Source organism: Ambystoma mexicanum, chromosome 4q (assembly GCF_040938575.1).
Source record: "Ambystoma mexicanum isolate Mex_15411 chromosome 4q, UKY_AmexF1_1, whole genome shotgun sequence".
Taxonomy (NCBI): Eukaryota; Metazoa; Chordata; class Amphibia; order Caudata; family Ambystomatidae; genus Ambystoma; species Ambystoma mexicanum.
The window spans coordinates 349,723,668-349,745,830 of NC_090928.1; positions in this window are offsets into that span (position 1 = coordinate 349,723,668).

Consider the following 22,163-nt stretch of genomic DNA (forward strand, 5'->3'; position numbering starts at 1 on the left):
TTGATCCGCTGTGAAGTTGTGATGGCGCGCAAAACAACCAGAAGTTGCAACACACATCGGTCTCCACGAAAGGCACATACAGCGAACTGCTGGCCCCGCTCACCTTTAACCCGTGCTGAGGGAAACGCCTGCGTGTGTCACGTCACATAGGCGCTTAGGCCCTTTACTGGAATTACACGCATTAACACGCGGACGTGCTGTTTTTTCATATGCTGAATCACTATGCACCCGTGATGAGGGGAACGCCCTCACGTGTTACATCACATACGCGCTTATGCGCTAAGGGCCTTTCCTTGAATTACAAGCTGAAGTGCTGTTTTTCACGTGCCAAATCACTTGGCCGAATTACTGCCTCTCAGATCGCCGAGCGGACTCCCACCAGCCATCAGCTGCTGCCTGCCTGCCTGCTGGCCACGTGCCCTGCTATTTGGTGCCTGCCCGTCAGCCATCTGCAGGGTTCCAGTTGCTGTGACCACCCCTGCTGGAACAGAAGACTCCCGACTGAAGTTCCATCGCTCCACAGCCCAGCACCAGGACCCAGTTTCCCACCCACACCTGCCTCGGGGGTTGCCATGTCGGGGGTAACACCATCAGAGACCACTGGCAACCCCCAGCCAGAGAGGCAGAGGGCTTCCTGCTTCAGTGCCGCAGAAGTTGGTATCCTGGTGGAGCAAGTCCAAGTGCATTATGATGCACATGTCCGGAACCGCTGGGAGGGCTTCAGGTCCAGGACCCTCAGCAAGGCCCGGCGCCTCTTGGAGGCAGCGCATGCAGAGGGGTGCCGGGTCTGCCTTACCAACAACCAGATGAGGGTCCTGGAATGTATGCACCCAGCGCTCCCCCTCCAGGTCCTTCAGAGGCAGACCCGTCTGGATTCGAGCGGTATGTGTCCATGGGTATTGATTGCACACAGTGCATGTTGAGGTGTACCAGGAGTGTGCAACTTGGACATATATGTCTGGAAAGCCCCATATATGGATGTGTATGTGCAGGAATATGAGCCTGCCGCATGTGAGTCCAGTCATGTGTGAGTCACATCAATGGTGTATGTGTTCAAATGCATGATGCACAGATGCATGTGGGGATGCACACATGTTTGCATTTCTATGTATGTACTGTGGCATGGTTGTGGTGTGACACATGGATGCTGGTTCCACCTTCATGTACGTGCATGGCATACATGTGCTTGTGTGTGTTTGATATGTGTGCGAATGTGATACACCATGGATGCATGTGACACAGACATGTAGGAGGCTGATTGGCAGATGTGACATAGTGGCCAATGATTTCACTGTGACAGGTGGTGGAGATGTACAGTTGCATGTGTGTCTTTGTTGGCATGTGTGCATGCTTTCGGCACTCCATGTGTTGCATGTGATGTCAGGCTAACCTTCGGATGCTCATGCTGTTGTATGTGTTTAGATGTTGTTGCCTGCTGCAACTTTCCTGTCAATTTGCACATGTGTGTGGGTTCAAATGATATGTGTGTTGGGGAGTGTGATGCCATCTGTGAAGTTTGACACTGCCACTCATGTGCAACTGTCATGTGTGTATCAGACCATTGTACTTTGCCCTGATGCCTGTGTTCTGTCTCTCCCTGTCTGCAGCGTCAACTGATGAAGCGGGCGGAGATGGTGCTGTGGAGCACAATGGCAGGGATGCCACTGCCAGCCGGAGATGCAAGGCCCAGCTCCCCTCCCAGGTTGTCATCTCTTCTGGGAGTGAGGAGTCTGGGCCGTTGCCGTGGCTGCAGGTGCCGAGGGTAGGTCCAAGAGGCCGAGGTCGGAGGTGGACTCCTCGGCAGCAGAAGGGGCAGCTGAGCCCCGACAGGGGCCTATGGAGGAAGATGGCACAGAGTCATCCAGGTTAGTGGTGGGTTTGGTTGAGGAGGACGCCGTGGAAGGCCCACGCACAGGACGGAGGGGGGCATTCCACTGGTGCTAGTGGTGCAGTCCAAAGGCAGGGACAGGAGACAGCACAGGCTGCCGCAGAGTTGCCTGTGTGTAATCCTGTCCCTGATCCTGTGACTACATCATCCCGCACCAGCAGGGATGCCTACGTCCAGACCCGTATTCAGGGAGGGGATGCGCGAACAACAACTGGCCTTCCTCTCCCTGCACACGTGGCTATCCGGGACCGGGTTGAGTCTGTCCTAGCTGGGGTGGCATTGCGTCAACGTGGTATTCGGGATGACGTGCAGGGTTCTCGTGAAGACAATGCACGTCATTTCAAATACCTCATTGACCACGTTGGCCTACTAGGACAGGTCACCCAGACTGGGTTCCTCCATGTGCTGGATCTTCTAGCAATCCCCTCCTCAACTGAACCCCCTATGCACCAGTCGTCCTCAGTGCCATCTTCCTGCCCAAGTATCAGCTGGGCACCCTGTGGAGCTGCCCCTGAACCAGCGGCCAGGCTGGTGGAGGAAACATCCCTGCAACAGTCGGGAGTCGGAGGACCAGCAGGGGTGGCCACCCCCACAACTGGACCCCAGCAAGAGGAGGACGTGCAGGCACCGACCAGCAGGGCACATGCACAGCAGGGTGGGAGGCCTCATGGCTCGGGGCCATCTACGTCAGAGGGGCAGGCATCGGCAGGAGGGCAGGAGGATGTTAGGGAGAATTCTCCTTTCATGGCTAATTTCCCTCACGTAGTGAGTCCCCCAGCAACTTTGCAGGACTTCTGGAGTTTAATTTTTTCACTTGGTAAGAGTGTGAGCTTTTCCCTCACTCTTACCTGTGTTTTGCTATGTGTTTCTACCTGTTTCTTTGTGATTGTGGGCTCTGGAGTACACCAATTTTAACTTTACTTAGTCAATCTAACACAGATCCAGTAAACCCCATCTTCCATGGAGTACTGGAAAGGGTTAATTTGTATCCCTTTTTATCTGTACCTCCTAGAGCACTGTTTCGCTCGTTTAACATTTAGCCTTGGCTGGTGGCAGTGGTATCTACCCTAACTTTTCTACCGTGATTATATTAGATAAATGTGGTACTGTTCTTGGCTATTATATTAGCCTCGAACACAAACCCGCTTGGCCAAATCGTCTTTCTTTTGGCTCCGGTTGGGTTTATTCGGCATTTCTTTTTGTTAAAGTCCTTCTTGTGTTTTACTTTGCGTGGCAAACTAGGTTTGCCTTCTTTGTTCACCGTCATTTGCCGGGCTTCTGCTCAGAAGCCCTCCTCAAGGCGCCAGGTGTCTAGGTGGGCTGAATGTGAGGGAGGGATGCAGTCACCCCCTGCACAGGGTATCCTAGGAAACCCAAGTTGCAATTTTTCATGATTGGCCAGGGTAGTTGTCCGGGCTGGACAACCCCCCTGCTGGGTGATTTACAGCCAGGCTGTGTGAATGGGGGTTTTTCATATAAAAGGCAGGTCTCTTGGGCTAGAAGTCAGCGAGTCGCCACTGGAACTACAAGGAACCGAAGAGAAGCAGAGAGAACGATGGCTGCTGCAACTACCCCGTCCTGGTGAAGCCCTGCTGCAGTCCTGAGCTATCTTCCCTTCAACGACTTAGAGAAGATCCAGTCTGGAGTCTTCTTTCCTTGAGCTTGGTGGGGATAACCAGCTCATCTTCCACAGCCAGAGGATCCTCTTCTTTGGTCGAAATTGATGCACACTGCTGTAGTGGTCTGAATAGCCATCTGAAGAGCCTCTCCTGTTTTGAAGGAGCACCCCTTCTATTCCCCGTCGCTGCTGACGGCCTCTTCCCTGTGTGGTGCAGACCCCCTTCAGATGTCCTCCTTCACAACGAAGCTTCAGGAATCGAGGGTCTGCGGGAAACCAACAGGAACAACTGCCAAGGCACCAGCTGCACCATTGGAACAAGGTACTGTGTTCTGCTTGAGGAAACTGGGTGAACCCCTGTTCTTCATCTCCAAGGCTTGCCCTTGTTTTCCCTCCTTCTTATAACTTTTGCTTCCGAACATTGACAATATCGAAGTACTTTTGGCTACGTTGAATCGTGAGCTGTCTGACTGTGTGATCTTCGGCAACAGGCCCCAGGTGTCACTTGACCCTGGCTACGGCCCTTCCAGAATATTGCCTGTGATTTTTGCCTCCAACTCCCTCTGAGTATCTCAGGTGCTAAGTGTGTTTTTGCCCCAGTAGCATTTCATGTCACTGATACGCGTTTAGTTAGTAGACCGAACTGTCAAAAAGTGGTCGCAATCGTATTCGCGGTAACGTGTTTTGTGCGTACCACCGGTTCATTCAAACACAGGGTACTTACCTTGAGACATACTGTACAAAGTGAATTGGTTAATTGTAGTATATTTAACGTGTGTTTTTTGTTTAAGTTTAATAGAAGTGTTGTGTTTATAACGAATGGTTTAAAAATAACTGTACTTATATTTTTCTACCTGAAACCTTGAGTCAGTGTTTGCTTGAGTCACAGTAATTGTGGTCCCTTTGTGTAATCTCTGCTACTGCTCATATGCTCTTGAGATAAGCCTGGCTGCTCCGCCACTGCTACCACTCTGACATAGTAGTACAGGCTTGTACCAAAGGTAAAACTTGTATTGCCACCTCTAGTCTTAATTGTGTGTAGTGGTCCCTAAGGGCACTGCATAGGATTCTGCCTAACACTGGTGGACAGCGGTGAGGATTTGGTAGTAGAGTGATTACACTTAGAGTGCTACTGTTGCTTTGGTTCAACTAACCAGAAGACTAACACCACTAAGTCTATTTAACTAAAAGGAATCATGTCAAATATGGAAAACTACACTGCAGAAAGTCTTTTACTTTATACTGCTGAGGTTCTGAGAATCATGTGTAGGGATAAGAATCTCTCTGGTAAAGGAAAGAAATCTGAACTGGTTGCAAAGTTAATGGGAAAAAGTCTGGAGAGTGGGTCAGAAGGACCTGTCACTCCAGCAAATGTGGATTTTGATGTTTCTGATTCTGAGAGTGTTACTTTAGAAGAAGTAGATGAGTCCTTGCTAGGAAACCCTACAACTCCTTTGCCTGCTCAGAAAGCACAACCTCTGTCCACTGGGACCCCCACAGGTCCTACACTTACTCCTGAATTTATTTTGCTTGAAAAAATGAGACTTGAATTGGAAGTGAAACATATTGATGCCCAAACTGCCATGAAACATCAGGAGTTAAAATTCAGAGAAATGGAGGTGAACCTTGAACTAGAAATGAAGAAACTGTCTCTAGAAAATGCTTCTCTCCCAGAGTCCTCTAGGTCTTCCAGCCCTAAGAAACCCTGTATGCCAAAGGAGATGATTGGGGTATGTATGAGAATAAACTTGATGTTTTGGATTGGTTAGCAATGTTTGAGTACAATCATGGGATTCAAGGTATCTCAGGGAATCAGTTGATCCTTGGCTTTTTTCTAGGCACCCCCCTGTTGCAAGTGATGCTGTAATGGAGTTGGGGGAGGAGGATAAACAAGATTATGAGTGTGTGAAACTAGCATTAATAACTAAGTTTGGGAACACCCCTTCCCAGTATCCTAAGAGGTTTAGAACCCTCAAAAAGCATGATGGTACCCCTTGGGCTACCTGGGTGTGTGAATGTTTGAAAAACTTAGATGGTTGGTTTAAGGGTTACAAAGTGAACACTTATGAAGGTTTGAGGAATCTTGTAATGTTGGAGTCTATTTTTTATGTCTGTTCCCCTGAGCTTAGACAGCACTTGCCTGATTCAAAGGAGAAAGATCCTAAGAAACTAGCTAAGGCTGCTGACTTGTGGGTTGTCAACAGGGCCACTCACAAGGATTCTGGGGCAACTCAGAAAACGGATGCAGGAAAGCAGCCACAGAAAGACAACAAAGAGAATTCCAATAACTCCAATCCAAAAGAGGGCCCCAAGCATAACCAGGGTAAGCCACAAGGTAAACCGAATCAGGCTAGTGTACCATCTGGTTCCACACCAGATGGAGGTCAGAGCAAACCCGCTTTCCAGAGAGTATTTGGAAAATGCTTTGTTTGTGGGTTGCCTGGCCATGTGAAAGGAGATCCCAAGTGTAAGGGTAAACCTTGTGTGGGAGTGAGGGTCCATCGGACCCTCCACATCCTTTACTTCTCAGTACAAAACTCGGACAAGTGCCTCCAGTAGTGGGTTAGCCCCTTGCCCTTATGCGATGTTAACTTTGGTTGACTTTCGTGTAGATGAGACCACTGAGCAGGCCATGGGGCATGCATTTTTGTACCCCCTTTCGACTCCATCTTGGTGACTAGGCCTCTCTGCGATAGTACAAAAACGCTTCTCTTCCCTTGCTTGCAACAGCAAGACACACAGGGCACATGGCCCCCACCGTCGTTCCCATTCTGACTGGAAAACACTGCGGCTCCATTCTCACGCTGAAGCCAGAGGTGCTTGCAACAAATAATAAATGTAACACATCACTCTTCCTCTGAGATCACTGTCCTGCATGTGAACCAACATGAGCTAAGCACATAGCTCGTCCATCTCCACAAACGTTCCTTGCCCCCCGCACCCTCGCCAGTGGAAACTTACTGATATTGTGACCCTGTGTCCCTGCCAGATATTCCTTTCATTTGCCAGACCACTAACCACGACATGATGCCCACCCAGCAGATCCCCAACTAACATTAGACCCCTGCTGCAGTATATCGTTGCCTACCACTAGCAAATGCCACATACCAGAGATTCTTATGAATGCAGACCTCAACTTCAACCAGTGTATTATAGTGGTCAAGACCCTTAACCCAAGACCTGTATAATCCAATGTTATTGATAGTATAGATATATGTGTGACTTTTATAGAGACATGATAAACTACTGAAAGACTTTGAACAATTGTTATTTAGTGCATGCATGTTTGAGAATATATTATGTTAGCTTAGATAGTGACCACCCTGCTTCACAGGGACCTGACCTTCACCCATTCGGAGCACAGATGTCTGACGTCCATCCTCCCGCCAACCGAGCAACCAACCCGGAGGAAGAGATGCCACCCACACCTAATGCACCACACGAACTGGCCAATCCGGGACCAACGTAGTATCCTATGTTAGTTGCGTCACTTCACTATTAAAAATGTATTGTAATGTTAATTTTGTCAGAGCGCTCTCAGAGATCTGTTGAATGCCATTCATTAGATAAACCTTGCCTTGAACTCTCGCAGCCTGCTCTCTTTGCCTTATTCCCCGTCCGGGGTGTGTCTGTTTTATTCTTTTGCACGTGTAAGAAGGGTAGGGCACAAACATTTGGTGACCCCCTGCAATGTGATTTGGAGAGGTGCCTCGAGGCCCGCACCGTGCGGCGAGATCCGGGACGGCCCCCAGCAAAACCATCACCTCTGCGGCCGACCAGCCTGTGCGCACTACAAGAAAGGGTCAAGGGTTCCCGGTTGATGAATACCCGACTGAAAAGCTGCTCGCCGAGGCAGGCCGCAGCTTAGTTGGGGTGCGGACCTGACTGGGGTCAGACCATGAACGGTGACCCTCGGATTACCTGACTGAACACGTGAGTGCCGGTTGCAAAGGTTTCCAAGGAAAGGTAAGGGGGAAAGTAAGGGAACAAAGGAACAGGTGATAGTGGGTTAAAGTCGAGAGTAGGGACTGTGTGAGTGATGCTGTGGCTTTTCTGATCTGTCCTTTATATGGCCATTAGGTTTTGTGAAAAGTGAGAAGAAGAAGAGAAGAGGTATCCTAGCCCGAACGTGGTAGAAGGCGGCGCCGCGTAGCATTGTCTCGTCCAGTGCAGATAAATAAGTGAAGATAAAGAGAAAATAGTAGGAGTCTCGTATATTGAGTAGACTCAGAGTAGATTATTTAGAATATTCTTTTTCCGTGTAAGTAAGAAATTCTTGGGAAAGAGTAAGAGGGTGTAAGAGGTGGGGAGTGAATGAAAAAAGTAGGTAAAACGGGGAAGGGTAAGAGGACCTGGTAACGGGAACAAAGGGGAAATAAAGGCGCGCAGGTAGTGCATGTGCATGTTATGTGTTATATATTTTTCGCTTTTTGTCCATTTTTTGTCGCATATGTCAAAATATTGTACGTAATTTGTTGGTAAGGGGCATACATGCGAAAGTGAACTGTTGAAATTGGAAATGCAATAATTACAAAGGTAACATTGAATATTGATATACAATAACTGCCAATAATTGAGAAACACTTGACATATTGTTGACCTATACAAGGGGACAGGTGGTTGGAGGGTGTGATTAGAGGGAGGCTCAGGTGCAAGCGCACATACAAGTGAGGGGAGAAACATCATCAGGGGGGAATAACACCATTAGCTCATATTTGCCAGCACCTCCCACTATATAGTGATAGGATACAAAAATACCACGACCAGTGGGTGACGGAGATAAAAGGGGACAGCATGACACCAATTTGGCCAGAGGGAGGGTCGTTTGACAAAAAAATGTTATATTTAGTGTCCACGCACTTATTGGCGAGATATAAGGGGAAACAGTTGCAGAACAGAAGGGAGGTATTGGACCTGTGGCGAATGTTCGAGGAAATTGCCCCCACAGCAGATGTAAGTACAGAAAAAACAATCGAAAAACAGAAAACGCAGGAAGAGGTAAGCGGGACGCCAAAGGGTGAGTGCACAACCAAAATATACCCCTTAATGACAAGACCGGCAGTAGGATACAGCGAGCCTCTGTAAATACCAGCGTGCCCCACCCCCACTCCCTCAAATGGAGCGGTAGCCATGGCGCCACCGCTGTACGATAAAGGAGGCCTTTATGGCCCGACAAGTGCACCCCCTGTGAATTTAGCGTGATTAACCAGAGATTTAGACCGCCAGCTAGCACATGCACAAATGGAAATAACGCGGCTAAGGGCACTGTGCGACCGAGGCCAAATGCTACCGGGGGGAGGGGAAGTACCACCGCTGTCCATAGCAGATCTCACACCCCCGCTAAGTGCAACAGGGGAATTAGCCCCAGCGACGCCAGAGCCAGCACAGTCCGTACTTTCTCAGGGAACACCTGCATCACAAGGGCGAGAAAAAGAATGGCGATCAGGAGAGTTCCTGTTCCATCTGAATGATAAACCAGTGAGAATTATACGCCCAGCCACGCCAGAAAGCCAGCGTGGAGAAGGACAAGAGGAGAATGGCAAGCAAGAAGAGGAAGTAGAGGAGGTGTGGAGCGATCTAGACGAATACGAGGAAGGAGTGGCAGCTGTAGGATCCCCACTGCCACATCATTTCGATGACATGGATCCGCGATCACCCCCACAATGGCAGGGTAGATTAAGGGAACGAGTAGGGAATATGTTGGTGAGTAAGATAAAGAAACGGACGGTAAGTAAAACAGGAAAGAAACACAAGTTGCAGATGCCATTGATACATAAGGGAGCAGGTATGCCACATTATATTCCGTGGGCCCAAATGGACAAAAACAACCCGTTGAAACTCCTCCCCCCACTAGCGGGAGGGGCAGGGAAATGGATACTTGCATTCGAGAAGAACACGGCAGGAGTACCGTTGGCAATAGGCGATGTAAAAAGCTTGCTAGTGTCCGCTGTTGGTGATCAGGCAGACGCAGTGTGGGAGAAGGCGTGGTTCCCAGGAGTGACAATGAGTTGTGACCGCCACGATGGATCGACCTTCAACAAAGTTCGAGCACAAGTATGGGACGCATTGCGGCGCATATTTCCAGACATTCCAGATTTACATTTAGTAATGCAATGTATGATGGAGGAGAATGAGGATCCTACGCAATTCCTACTGCGGGTGCAAGACTTGTGGAGAAGCGAAACTGGTACAGCGTGGAACCAATCCACCGCCTTGTTCTATTTTATCATCAAGAAAGGGCTCCCGAAGGAGGTACAGAAGGCCTTGGACAAAATAGCTGGGATAGAATCCAAGGGTTGGCCTGAAATTCAGAGTATATTTGTGCACCATTGTAGGAAGATCAAAGAGAGAGAAAAGGAGATAGCACAAAAAAGGTTGGCAGACAAAGCGAAACTGGTGCAGAACAAATTAGTGAAGGTCGCCGCCATATACGCCAGCTAACCGCTGATAGAGAGAACGAGGGGGATGAAAGTGCGGGAAACAGACCAGTAGGGATAGCAGCACTGTGGGCAGCAGGAGAACAAGGGCCGTGGAACGGAGAAGAGCCACATAGAGGCCCACAGTGGCAAGAAAGACCGGTGATAGGAAGAGGTGGGTAACGTGGCCAGAGAGGGGGGTTCAGAGGTATGGGGAATAGAGCATTCGGTGGGCAAGGGATGAGAGAGGGACAGCCAGGCTCATGTTGGAATTGCGTGAGATGGGGACAATGTTCAAGAGATTGCAGAATGCGGCCGTCAGGGTATTTCCAAGGGCAGCCACCCATGGATAATGAACAGGTATGGGGATGCCCACACCCAGGTAGCCACTATGGATTACCGATGGGAGGGGGAAGACCACAGGACCAGTGCTATAACGAACCCCAAATGCAACAAAGACAGCCACCCCCACAACCACATCACAGTGCATCACAGCCTATGGCAAAACAAAACACTGTAGGGAATGACAGCAATAACAGTTTCGCAACAGCTGCAAACGGCGTACCTGCACCATTCCGTGGCGTAACAGTAGTTGGAGATATGTCTTTTCAGTCCAGGACAAGAAAGGTGCGCAGATTAGGACAGCCCACAGGGAGCAGTTGCGTGTCCAGTTCTATCCACCACCCTACGTTCAGAAGAGGGACCACTAGTGAGGGCAGAGATAGGAAACAAACAGTTTATCTTTATGGTAGACTCAGGAGCGGAAAAATCATGTCTTATGGAAGGGCAGTTTCCGCTCTCAGGCAGGAATTTGGAAATGCAGGGGTTCTCTGGGGCAATTTTAAAAGTTCCTTACACCAAATATCTTGATATAACAGTAGGGGGAAAACAGTGCGCGCACCCTTACTGTACCACGAAGACGCGCCAATCAACTTGCGTGGTAGAGATTTGCTAAGTAAGTTGAACATGACCATTTCATTTACAGAGTGGGGGATAATGTGTTCCACCCCAGGAGTATGCCCAGTACGAGCAATGTTGATGATTAGTACAATGATGAATGAAGTTGTAGTGCGAGGGATACCCATTGACATAGACATGTTTATCTATGGCATCAAAGTGTTAGCCCGAGTAGTACCTGAGATAACGAGAAAAGAATGGAGGACACCATCAGACTTCATATTCCGCCCAATTGCAAATACAGATGTCGTGCCAGGCACGATAATGTCCATAGACATCGAGGCTGTTCAGGTATGAAGTAAACGTATTGTGGTCATAGGCTTGGACACACATGGGTGCGAGTGGAGAACTGTGTTATGCATAGATCCGAATATAATGCTAAGAGACATAACTGACGAAGAATTATTCACTGATAATGAAGACGATGGAGAGATAATAATGGAAATAAGCATACCATTTGACATCATGATCCAGTACAGGGAGGTCCACAACCCACTCATGGCTAGTGTTAATGCCCCACCAACAATAATTAGTTTACTTTAGTTTAGTTTAGTTTATTCATTTGTATTGCGCACCAAACCCGAGGGTATGAGGGCGCAGGAGCAACAAGGTTATTCACAGCTTAGTTACACGTTACAATGCATTACAATAATTACAATAGGATCAAAGATGGTTACAGCAGTCACGATAAAGACAAAGGTTTGCAGATTTACAAGTATATATATTTACATAGTGGGTAACGGAGGTGGGTAGGATGGAATTAGCGGTCATTGTTCTTTATCCAATGTATGTAGTTGCGTCTAAAGTGTGAGTAGGTTTGGGGTGTCCTTAGAGAGGGTGGTAGGGAGTTCCAATGCTGGGCTGCTTTCACCTGTAAACTGTTGCCACCCACTTTGGTGCGTTTGAACCTGGGAACTGTGAGTAGATTGGCGTTGGAGGTTCTAGTAGGTCTGTTGGACGTGTGTTTACTTATTCTATCGACTAAGTAGCGGGGGCAGCGTTGTTGAGGCATTTGTGTGTTAGTGAGGCTACTTTGAGCAGGATTTTATCTATAGTGTTGAGCCAGTTATGGGCTCTCCTAATGTTAGAGATGTGTTCTTTCTTGGGGATGCTAAGCGCTGCTCTGAGAGCGTTGTTTTGTAGTGTCTGTATTTTGTTGCTAACCTGTTTGCTAGCTCCTACGTAAAGGGCATTACAATAGTCCAGTTTTGATAATACAAGGGCTCTGGCTTATGTAATGCAGCTCTGGGTGGATAAGAAGGGTTTGACTTCTCTTATAAGGTTACATGTGTAGGCCGTGGAGGATGCCATGGAGCTAACCTGTTTATGGAAGGAGAGGGAGGAGTCAATGTATATTCCTAAGGTTTTCACTTCCTTAGCTACTTTGATCAGGTCCCCATCTATTATGAAGCTGGTGTAGTTGTGGTCCAATTTGGTTAGGTTTGCGGTGGAGCCAAGTATGATGAGTTCAGTCTTGTCATCATTCAGGCATAGACTATGAGATGCCATCCATGCCTGGATGATGAGGTACACCTTGTTCACCAAGGCCAAATCATGGTTGTAATCTCCCGTCAATGGGATGAGGATCTGGGTATCATCTGCATAATTAGTGTAGGTGATACCCAGACCATCTAGATCATCAAACAGGGGCTTCGTGTACACGTTGTACAGAGTAGGGGAGACGCTTGAGCCCTGGGGGACTCCGCATGGGGATGGGGTCGGCGGCAGCTGTGGAAGAGAAGACACGCATGGATCTGTTGCTGAGGAATGACTCGATCCAGGGAAAAGTGGGCAGCTGAGTCCAGGTGATTGCATAAGATTTTGTGATCAACTAGATTAAATGCTGCGGAAAAGGTCTAGGAGGAGCAATGAGGCAGTTTTCCGATTGTCTCTAAGAGTGTCAATTTTAGCCTTCAGGTCGATAAGGGCTGTTTCTGTCCCGTGTTGGGGTCTGAAGCCTGATTGCCGAATACCGAGGAGATGGTTTATTCCAAGGAATTTTTGGATTTGTTGGTAGGCTGTCTTGTCTAATATCTTGAGCAGGAAGGGGACAGTGGTAATGGGTCTGTAGTTGGTGGGAATGGAGGGGTCACGAGAGGGCTTTTTGAGAAGGGGGAGGACCCAGGACTCTTTGAGGTTGCTGGGGTTGGTACCTGAGGAGAAGGAGGCGTTGATGAGTCTTGTGATGAATGGCGAGAGGTCTCTTGCTGCATCTTTAATAATTTGTGGGGGGCAAAGGTCACCCTGACAGTTGGATGGTTTTAGACTGAGAATGATTTTTTCCACTTCAAGAGTGGAGACTTTGGAGAAGCTAAAGCGAGAGGGGTTGGGCAGAGGGCGTTCGGGCGTGGGGCGCGGGGTCGTGTTAGTGGGGTTGGTTGGTTTGGCTATGGAATCTTTCTTGTTTTTAATTTTAGTTTGAAGGCCTGTGACTTTATTGTTTAGGGCATTTTGGACACTGGTGCACCATTGTTTGTTCTTCACGCAAGTGTCTGGAGTTAGCACAAGTGTTTCCAGTTCTTTAATGATCATAAACAGCTCTTTGGTGCTGCAGTTGGATTGTGCAATTCTCTGGTTGTAAGACTCTTGTTTGGCAGCTATGATTTCTTTTTTGTAGTTGGACCTTATTTTATTGAGCAGTATTTTGTTGTGGTCTGTGGGAGATTGTCTCCAGGCTTGTTCCTTTTTGCGTCTTTCTAATCTAAGAATTGTAAGGTGATAAGAGAACCAATGGTTGAGATGCTTTTTCGGTTTACATTTTCTTAGATTTAATGGGGCAATGGAGTCTAAGGCTGTGCGCATGATTTTGTTATAGCCTTCAACAAGGTTGTGGGGGTTGGAAGTGGCAGGGAGTTGGTTAAGTGTAGGGAGGATGAGAGGGATCAGTTTTTCCACTGTGATATTTTTCTTACTTCTCGTGGGGATGGCAGAGGCTAGCACGTTGTTGGTTATGGGGCTCGAGGCTTTGAGGGTAAAGGAGAGGAGATGGTGGTCGGACCAAGGTTGAGGGGAGTTATCAATGATGGAGGCCGCGCAGTTGTAGTCTGCTACCCAGTCGAGTGTTCTCCCTTTGTTATGGGTGGGGCCGGATACTTTTTGGGTAAAGCCTAATTCAGAGAGAGTCATTGTTGTTGTTGATGAGGATAGCCTGGTGATCTTTGGGGTCTTTAAAGCCTAGGTTGAAGTCCCCTAGGAGAAGGCTCTGGGAGAAGTTTTTTAGGTTATTGGTGAGGATGGTGCTAAGGTCTTCCTCGAAGGATCCTAAGGGTCCGGGAGGTCTGTAGAGTAAGTGAATGGATATCGTTTGGGAGTTAGTAGTAAGCAGCTTAGCTGTGAGTGATTCACATGATGGGAGGTGGGTCAAGGAGTCAAGTCTAATGTTGAGGTGTGTTTTGGCAATTACGGCCAGGCCACCGCCTCTAGATTCTGTTCTATCCACTCGGAGGATGGTGTAGTCGTCGGGAATGGCTAACGAGAGGGCTGGTCCTGCGGCTGCGTGGAGCCAGGACTCGGTTATGGCTAGGAAATCTAGATCTGCTGCTAGAATGAGGTCCGCTATATCTGTAGCATGGGCTATTATAGAGCGTGCGTTAATGAGGGCACCTTTTATAGGTGCGGCAGAATTCTTAGTGGGAGTGGGGATGATGGCTGTGTTGTAAGTTTTGTGTTTGGGTGTAATATTTGGTGGGCTGGACTTTGGTCTTTCCAACGTAAGGTTGGCGGAGGTGCTAATGGTAGTGGAACAGTTAGTCAGTTTGGACTGGATTGAGTTCCTGGCTCGAGGCTCGTACAGTTTAGGTAGTCTAGACCGTAATTTGGTATTTCTTTCGGAGAAGCTACATGGTAGGGAGGATTGGGGCAGCATGGTTGTGGTGTAGGACTCTATCGGTGGTGGTGGGGTGGTGCCAATGGTGGCCAAGCTCAGGGTGGAGCTAGGCAGGCATGAAGAATTAATAAGGTGGAGAATAATTCTCAACAGTATTGAATAGATGCCTTTTAGGAACATTATATTGGTGGTGTGTGGCCTGGTTGGTGGTTGGCAATCAGCAGATGCTGCATATGTGCCTAGGATGTACACGGAGGACTTTTTAAAGTAAGCTGACACAATGCCTAGATTCGGGATACAAAGTAAGCTGACACAATACCTAGGTTCGAGATACAAAGTAAGCTGACACAATGCCTAGATTCGATTTTTAAGGTAGGCTAGCACAATGGCTAGATGCGGGATACAGAGTAAGCTGACACAATACCTAGGTTTGAGATACAAAGTAAGCTGACACAATACCTAGATTCGAGATACAAAGTAAGCTGACACAATGCCTAGATTCGATTTTTAGAGTAAGCTGACCCAATGCCAAGATTCAAGATACAAAGTAAGCTGACACAATGCCTAGATTCGATTTTTAGGGTAAGCCTGCACAATGGCTAGATGCGGGATACAAAGTAAGCTGGTACAGTGTTTAAGATCATTTTCTATGATGTACACCACGCGGATGGAATTGATTTTTGGTAATGGGTCAATGGCTGCGAGACAGCTGGCGATTCACATGCAGGTGATCAGTGCTAGGGTGCAGGGCGAAGGATCTGGCAAGAGGAGGCAGTGGCTTGTCAGGTGCACACAGGTACACACGGGTGTGCCTAGTAATTCCAGAGTTAGCTAAGCTTCTACTGGGGACATGGTGCAGGCCAGTGTGCAGGGAGCGGAAGGATTGGCCAATTAAACAGTAAAGCAGGTGAAGCACTTAAGCATTGACAAAGAGGCAAGGCATGACATGTTTAGCTATAAATACGTTGCGCAACATATGATGAGCAAATTAGCATGACCAAAATGTGAAATGACATTCGGCAATCAGTTCCGTGCACGATAGCATAAGGTACATTTGAAATCCAGAGCATTGGTGGAGCACGGAATACATATCGTCTTACATGCAGGCATGGGCTTGATGTAGGAGGAGATTCTTTAGCGGGGCGATGCACCCACAGCCATGTATTTGGCTTGAGTGCTGCTTGGCAGTGGAGCGAGCGAGGCTGTGCTATAGCTGGGAGGGAAGGGGGGCAGGCCTCAATCAGCGCGCACAATGTGTTGACTTGCAGAATGGAGGAGGGAGGTTAACGTATGAGTTGCAGGAGTGGCGAGCATCTCACCTGGTTAACGCGAGTGCTGGAGCACGGCGAGCACGGCCAATGCTCGGTCAGGCTCAGTCAGGGGGAGCCTTTGTCGGGGGCCGGCTTTCGCCTGCCAGTGCACCTCGATTGGGTAAGAGGCAGCAGGCGACCAATCACGGGGCAGCAGTCTTCTGGGGCTTGGCAGAGAAGCAAAATCAGTAGAAGGAAGCGGGGGCGGCCATCTTTAAATTGCAAAAACCTCGTGTTTTTGCATTTACAAATCTAGGATATGTGGACTTCGTTTTCAGTGCCCATGAAACAGAAAGGGCTGATGTACTTAGTAAAGCTGCACAGGCGGAGGGCCTTGAATTAGGTAGTGATTCAGGCGATTTTCGAAATAAAGAGGCCGCGATGCCTAAAAACAAAAGGTGTAGCCTCCTGGCTTACCTATCATCAGGTAGGGCTTGGGGCTGCATGGGGCTGCTCCTGCAGCTGGTGGTAGAGGGAGCTCCTGCTCGACCTCATGGAACCCAGTAAGAGAACCAGGCTCAGTCATGGGGAGCCTTTGTCTGTTGCCTTTGTCAGGGGCCGGCTTTCTCCTGCCAGTGCACCCCGATTGGTTAAGAAGCAGCAGGCGACCAATCACGGGGCAGCAGGCTTCTGGGGCTTGGCAGAGAAGCAAAATCAGTAGAAGGAAGCAGCGGCGGCCATCTTTAAATTGCAAAAACCTTGTGTTTTTGTATTTACAAATCTAGGAGATGTGAACTTCGTTTTCAGTGCCCATGAAACAGAAAGGGCTTATGTACTTAGAAAAAGCTGCACAGGCGGAGGGCCTTAAATTAGGTAGTGATTCAGGCGATTTTCGAAAGGAAGAGGCGTGGAATGCCTAAAAACAAAAGGTGTAGCCTCCTGGCTTACCTATCATCAGGTAGGGCTTTGGGCTGCATGGGGCTGCTCCTGCAGCTGGTGGTAGAGGGAGCTCCTGCTCGACCTCATGGAACCCAGTAAGACAACCAGGCTCAGTCCCTTCCTTTGTGGAAGACATGGCAAAAGTGGCACCAGAAATTTGGACTACAGGCCCCCATGATGTAGGGTTACTACATGAAGTGACACCAATAAAGATAAAACTCAAACCAGGTGCCATACCACCAAGAGTGAAACAATACCCAATATCCAGAGAAGCAGAGGAAGGGATTAGGGAGACAATAAATGCACTTCTGAACCAAGGTATCATAGTGCCATCAAACTCCCTGTGTAACACGTCTATCTTCCCAATCAAAAAAGCAAAAGGAGGGGCGTGGAGGATGATCCAAGATCTCCGACCACTCAATGACATCATTCAAAAAGAGTTCCCATTAGTGCCTAACCCGGCATCAATACTGTGCAGTATACCCAAAGAATCTACATGTTTCACTGTGGTTGACTTGAAGAATGCTTTCTTCTCCATACCACTTGACCCAGGATCGCAGTACCTTACAGCATTCATACTGGGAAACAACAGATATGAGCATCGCAGACTCCCACAGGGGTATTGCGAAAGCCCCAGCATTTTTAACAGAGTACTACATGAAGATATTGGAAACATAGATGTAGAGAGCACCATTATACGATAAGTAGATGATTTACTCGTCTGCAGCAAAACGGAAGAAAAGTGCAGAGAATACTCCATAACACTATTAAACATGTTAGCTACCAAGAGGTACACGGTGGATAAAGGGAAACTACAAAACTGCCTTGCCGAAGTTGTATACCTCGGACAGTTAATATCAAAAGATGGAAAACAAATACTCCCAGATAGGGTGGCTGCTATACGTAACATAATCATACCAAAAACAGTGAAGGATATGCAAAAATGTCTTGGCATATGTAACTATTGCCGAGCATGGATCCTTGATTACGCAGCATGCACACGTCCATTACTGCAAGCATTAAAAGAAGCACAGAAGAGTAGAGCCCCAATAAAATGGACACATGACATAATGACTCAGTACTTCAGACTAAAAGACCTTATTGCAGATGCCCCAGTCCTCGTGAACCCAGATTATGAGAGGGAATTGTTCTTGTTCTCGCACTGCAATGGAACACTGATGACAGCAGTGCTGACACAAACCATGGGCCTATTACAGCGTAACACTAGATGCAGTGATGCAAGGTCACTTCGCGTGCGAACAGGCCTTCGCAGCTGCAGCCTTCGCCATTGAAAAGAGTGCCACAATTGTGATGGGATGTTCAGTAATATTATATGCAGAGCATTCATTATTCGCAATTCTTGAGCGGTCAAAATCAACATTGATAACAAAGAGAGCAACCGCATACGAGATAATAATTTCAAGCCCCAATATGCATGTGGTCAGGTGTAAAACAGTTAGCCCGGCGACATTCATTACAGAGCCATGTACAATGGAGGAAATGCAGGAACACGACTGTGCAACCTATGAGGGGGAGGGCGACAATATCCCCAAAGCATGTGAAAACTCCCTGAAAGAAGGAGAAGTATATTTCATAGATGGGTCAGCTTCAATAAACCCAGAAACAGGGGAGAAGCATGTAGGGATGGCAGTAGTACGTATGGAGGAAGATAGCTATGAAACAAATGTCCAAAAGCGCCTCCTGTCCCATTACTCCGCACAAGCGGCTGAACTAACTGCATTGATTGAAGCATTACGCACAGCCAAAGGATGCACCGTGACTATGGGCCTCATTACACGTTGTGCGGTAAAAATCCACAATTACCGGCATGGCGCTCTTAACGTGTCCGCCCTCGCGAGAGGGCGCTAATAGCGCACCATTACGAGTACGCGGACACAAGCATAGCGCCCTCCCGGTAATGACCCAACCGCCATGCAGCTAAAGACCCCAAAAAGTCACTTACCGCCCTCGACGAAAGTGCAGATAGCACCTCCGCCCTCACGCTGCATGCAAATAGCGCTCACCGCTATTAGCGGTGACCGTTAAATTGCGGAACCGGAAATAGCGTCATCGCACAGGAACGGGAAAGAGCACGGCGGCCATTTTTAAAAACCCAATCCATTGCCATCCTCTGCCCCCTGGACCTGTTTGTGGTACTTTGCTGTCTGAGATTTACTGGAATACCCTTACCATGCCCAAGGCACTGAAAAAAACAACTGACCACCAGCGGAAAGAAAAGTTTTCTAATGAAGAGTTACTCATGCTGACCCAAACCTTAGCAGACAATGCTGCAGTGGTCTTCGCTAACGACATGCGGCGGGAGACCCTCCTTAAGAAAAAGGCTATCTGGGCCGAAGTGGCAATGAAAGTAAGTGCCGTGGGCACCAGCACCCGCAATGTACGTGAGTGCAGGAAAAGATGGGATGACCTGAGACTCCGGGTCATAATGATCCTGGCAGAGAATCATAACACTGCCACCGCTGGCGGATCTGGGTCGCCAATCAAGCTAAAGGAATGGGAGGAGACATGCGCCAACCTGATCGGAGTCGAATGTATCGAGGGAGTCGGCAGGATGGAGCATGGCGTGGCAGACACGTCGGATGGAGGTAAGTGTACTGGTGAAAGCATGCAATGTGTATCTACAGGCCCACACAAATGTCAGCCCAGGCTCACCTCATGGATGACCAAACATCCACACATGCATCCCACCCTGCCCATGTCAGTGCCAGACCCAAACACACACACATGCACACATCAACAGAGCCAAGTGCCACACACAACACTGCATGGATGAGCCACTGAACTGGTACATCACCTGCACCCTTCACAATGAATTGCAAATGCCCACAACTGCATTGATGATGTATCCTGCATTAAGTACATCGAACCCTAACCAATGCCATCCCCCTTCTTGTCCCCGACAGGGTCACATACAGACAGTGAGGATGCATCCCAGGCACCCCCTGCGCATAAGAAGTAAAGGCCACAGCCCACCGAGGACACCCCCACGACATCAAGGGGAAAAGGCGCAAGGCTCCATTTGCAGAGTTCCAAACATGGTTCGAGCGCCACTGCCAAGGCCACACCAAACCCAACTGCCCCACCTCAGGAGGTTCACTCACCACCACCACTCACAGCCACCGAGGGACCACCCTCAACTACTGCTAGTTCGGCAGGAGAGGCGGCAGCCACAGCACCATAAACTGATGTGTAGGACCCAACTGAATTCGAGCTGGGCATGCACACCCCAAGCCCATCTGGAACCCCCGAGCCATCACCCCATCACACACCTGGCTCCAACATCACTGGTGACGAGACCATGGGATCCTTCAGTAGCCCCCCGGTGCCTCCATCTGTACACCTGCCAGCATCACAATGCACAGCAGCCACACCACCAGAGGCCGACACTGCCCTTGACCTGGCCAGCATCATCCAGCGGCAACAGGGTCTCACTGTGCTGATTGGTCAGCATGTGGCGGAGGCTGCCCGTCTCAGGGCGGAGATTGGGGAGACATCCAGGCACTCCAGGGAGAGTATGGAGACCTGCACAGACAGGCTGTGTGGGGAACTCATCAGAGTTTGTGAGGTCCTCACACGCATTGCGGATGCAATGGACCGTCAATTTCCACCTCCACCAGCACCAGGACAGTCTGCCACTTCTTCGTCCGCCAGTTCGCGGCAGACAAGCCCACTCCGACGCTCCGCACGCACCACCAGGCGCTCCTCCCGGCAGCCTCCAAATGCTGGATTAGGCAATGACCAATAGGGAGTGAATATCCATGCTTCCGCATGCATGCCTGGATGCAAAACTTGTGGAAGACACATGAGGGACAGTTGTGGGGGGTGGGGGTAGGGTGTGATGGGACAGTTGTGAGGGGTGGGGGGTAGGGTGTGATGGGACAGTTGTGGGGGGTGGGGGGTAGGCTGTGATGGGACAGTTGTGGGGGATGGGGGGTAGGGTGTGATGGGACAGTTGTGGGGGGTGGGGGGTAGGGTGGTGGGATGTTTGGGTACATGCACATTTTCCTGTTTGAGTTCATAAATACACTGGTGTTAGAGCAAAACACAGGCCTGGACTTCTTCATTGTGTATGTTTAATTTATTGACGCCAGGGTCCATTGTGAGCTAACAAACAGACACCAGTGCACCACTAGCCATATCCAGGTGACAGTAGGAGAACTTTTTACTCAAAATATTTGGTTGATCAGATGCTGCCTCACAGCACGTCCCTCCTGGCCATCCCCTCTTGCATGACCTGCATCCCCTTCACCTCCATCCTCATCACCATCATCATCATCCTCATCAGGTGATTCTATTTCAATGTCAGGGGGCAGTGGCACATTCCGTCTGATACACATATTGTGCAGCATGACACATGCCATGGTGATCTTGGCCACCTTCTCATGACCATACAGGAGAGCGCCACCAGACCTGCTAATGCACCTAAACCGTGACTTCAATAGGCCAAAAGTCTACTCGATCGCGATGTGGGTATGGGTATGTGCACGATTGGATTCCTCTTCGTGCCTGTTCTGTGGGTTCCGTAGAGGTGTGAGGAGCCACCTCTTCAGGGGATAGCCGGCGTCACCTACATGGGGGAAGGAATGGGGTCCTGTTACTGTTCACCTCAAGTGTGGCCTGTTCATTTCATTGGCTTACATCTGTATGTGCATTTGGACGATGGACTACAGGCTACACCCAGTTGGAGTATCTATCTCTCCCCCCCACGCACACCCAGTTGGAGTATCTTTCTCTCCCCCCATGCACACCCAGTTGGAGTATCTATCTCTCCCCCCCACACACACCCAGTTGCAGTATCTATCTCTCCCCCCCACGCACACCCAGTTGGAGTATCTATCTCTCCCCCCCACGCACACCCAGTTGGAGTATCTATCTCTCCTGTCCCCACGCACACCCAGTTGGAGTATCTATCTCTCCCCCCCACGCACACCCAGTTGGAGTATCTATCTCTCCCCCCCCGCGCACTGCCATGTGCTTGGCCTGCTACTCACCAAGTAGCCACGAACGCTGTCCCGTTTGTCGCTCCATGTAGCGTGCGATAGTTGAGTTCCACAGGACCATGGAATCATGGGTAGATCCGGGAAATCGGGCACAGCAATGTGTGATTATCTTGTTGGCGTCACATACCATTTGGACATTGATGGAGTGGAATTGCTTCCTGTTTCGGTACACTACTTCATTGTGATATGGGACGACCAATTCCACATGTGTACAGTCGATGGCCCCGATGCAACTTGGGATGCCTGCC